This window comes from Triticum aestivum, chromosome 5A (assembly GCF_018294505.1).
Source record: "Triticum aestivum cultivar Chinese Spring chromosome 5A, IWGSC CS RefSeq v2.1, whole genome shotgun sequence".
Classification (NCBI taxonomy): Eukaryota; Viridiplantae; Streptophyta; class Magnoliopsida; order Poales; family Poaceae; genus Triticum; species Triticum aestivum.
The window spans coordinates 706,652,028-706,655,035 of NC_057806.1; the positions used below are offsets into that span (position 1 = coordinate 706,652,028).

At 47.0% G+C, this 3,008-nt stretch overlaps 1 pseudogene; it reads right to left on the bottom strand.

Annotated features, from left to right (window-relative positions):
• Window positions 1-1,571: 1,571 nt before the first annotated feature.
• LOC123108551 (peroxidase 2-like) lies at window positions 1,572-2,688 on the bottom strand (annotated as a pseudogene).
• Window positions 2,689-3,008: the final 320 nt, after the last annotated feature.

The window sequence follows — 3,008 nt, forward strand, 5'->3', positions numbered from 1 at the left end:
AATTTTAAAATTTCCTCAACATCGTGGTGATAAAACATGTGTGTGATGAAATTCTCTCATCCCATCTCCTAGACCCTCTCATGAATAACTCACACACCCATTTAAGCCTAGTTCAATTCTTCAAAACAGATTTTTTGTGTGTGGATATAATCTCTGGGAAGACAATTACCTCTCCAAATATTTATACTAGCACCATCAAAACACTTCAAATGACACCATTTTGAAGCGGCTTAAGGCCATGCATAACATTTTGCCAAGTCACCGACATCGCTTGCGGGGAGACCGTATCCAGGACATGGCCACAAGGATAATATTTTGCCTTCATCACCTTTGCACATAGTGGATGCTGATAAACCAATAACCAACAAACTTGGTTAGCCATAAGCACATGATTAAATAATCTCAGATCATGAAATCCCATACCCGCTTCGCCTTTCGGTCTCATTAGTTTATCCCAAGCCAACCAATGAGTTCTCCTCCTATTCTCCTTATTGCCCCGGCAAAAGATCCCGATGAATTGGGATAATTCCTTTTCTTGTTTTCCTTTTTGTTTTTTTTTTGTCGGTTGTCTCCCGCCAACACTTCATGGATTACTGCATCTATAGGGGTGTGGGTGGGTGGGTGGGTGGGTGGGGGGGGGGGTTGGTTATAAAAAAGATATTGCGGAAAAGAGATCCGCTGGAGCATGTTCTTCGGTCCAACTTCCGCAATACTGAAAACTATTGAGGGGGGGGGGAGATGTTAGGAATGATCTTACTTTGTATCTAATGAATGGAATAACAGCCCCTGTCATGACTAGCATTATGCGAAGACTGTCATGTAGAGGTCTGTCGGTTGTAAACAGCCATGACCATTCAAACCAGCTAGTGGTGTTAACATCAGCACTTGATGGAGGAGAAGGTTGGACTCTCCTAAAAAGGAAATGTATGTGAGTCATTCTATCATATAATCTTCCCAAATATAGTAGTACTCAAAATCCACGCTGATAGTTCATGAGGAGATGTCATAGTGGGCATTGCCTTTCTCCCAACAACCCAGAGATGGGACGACTCTTTGTTATGTCTTGCTAGAATTTTTAACTGAACTCTTAATTTTGATCTAATCGGATGAAAGAATGAACCCCGTTCCTTGAAAAGAGGTACAGATGTGTGGTGGAACAGATATGAAACACACGTGAAAAGTGTGAAAACTTGAACTTTTCGTGAAATTTCATTGGAATATTTGTGAACAATCTGTGAAACTTTGGGAAACTTGACATGATTATTGTCTTTAGAAAATTATGAAATCATAAAAAAATTGACAAAACGTTTTATACAAAAACAAATGTGAATAGGTTATGAATAATTAGCAAAGTATAGAAGAGAATCAAATTGAAGAATAATGGGATCCAAAAAATTACAATCGATACAAAAAAGGCAAGAAATAATGGAGTCCGTGACACCACAAGTTGCTGCAAATACATGGATGGATCATTTTGTGGAGAAAAAAATGTGGCTAATTCCGATCTCAAAGCAGCAGATTGATGCATGGTCGACGCTATCATTTCAGTGCAAATGGCTGGCTGGCAATTATTAGTTTTCCCTGGAGCAGATGCGCCTGACCTGACCCTGTGGGAAAATCAAGGGGCTGATGTTCCCCATCTTCACCATGGCTGCGGCAAAGGCGTTGTTGAACGCATCCTGGTTAGATGCGAAGCCGTCAATGATGTCTTCGGTGGCACCACCGGCAAGGGTGTAGGGCACCTGGTCGGAGTGTAGGAGCCCCTTATTGAGCTTGAGGTTGACGAAGTAGGCGTTGTCGAACATGTCCAAGTTGCTGTCGCCAGAGCCGGTTAGCTGAGGGAAGGTGGCCTTGCGCGACGTCGCCAAGGCCGGGTCAATGTTCTCCTCGCTGTAGAGCCTGGTCCTGAAGTTCTTGCACTGCACCCGACCTATGGTGTGCGCACCAGAGAGGGCGACCATATCGGTGTGGTTGAGCCCCTTGGCGGCGAAGCGGGTGATGAGGTCGGTGACGCTAAGTGATGGGGCAGGCAGGTCACGGTTGGCCAGTGTCTCGCTAGCCGTGTCGGAGTCCCTCCTCCCCAGAGAGACTGTCCATGACGGCCCTCCTACCTACACAAGTAAAGCCGATGAGTACTAACCTCAGTTCGAAACCGTCACACGGATGCAAACATATTATTAATTAAAAAGGGGTTGAAAGATCATGTTAGTTCTTACCGCGACGACGGAATCGCGAGCGGCGACGGCGAGGATGTCGGCGCAGGAGACGGTGCGCTTGCACGCCTACTCCACATTCGACTTGATTTTGTCGATGACGTCGAAGCCTCGCGGCGATCCCACGTTCCCGAACGCGTTCCGCTCGTTGCCAGCCAGCAGAACGGACGCGTCGCAGCCCTGCATGTACGTAGCCAGGCACGGGTTAACCGCTGGTGTTCAGCAAATGAAACCGATCCAAACAATAACAAGTAGTGTGTGAAGGACTTGCTTGGACAAAGCAGTCATGGAAGTGCAGCCGGAGCAGCGACGCGGCCATGCGGGGGTCGCTGCTCACGGCGGCCGCCACGCCGCTCTTGATGGTGGCCAACGCCCTGGGGCACGACGCGTCGTAGAACGTCGGGGACATCTGCGCCGACGCCGCCGCGGCCAGGCACAGAAGGAGCAGCACCACTGACAGAGATGAAGACGCCATCACAACTACCTGCCTGTTGGTCGCTATAGGCCGGAGAGCTACTTACTTTTGTGGTGGATGCGGATGTAATGGCCTGCAATTCATGCAGATACATATAGCTATTCCTAGGATTTTTGTGGCGTTCCACCAACTGCTAGGCGCTAGCTATTTGATCTACATCGTGCACGGATGTATTTTGCATAGAGGCAAATTAATTAGAGTAGACATGTTTTGCGGGGAGTTAATTAATTTGGATATTACTAGCAAGTAGACATGTTTTGCTAAGTACGTGCACGGATCGATGTATCATGCATAGATGGCACTCAAGTCAACGAAATTCA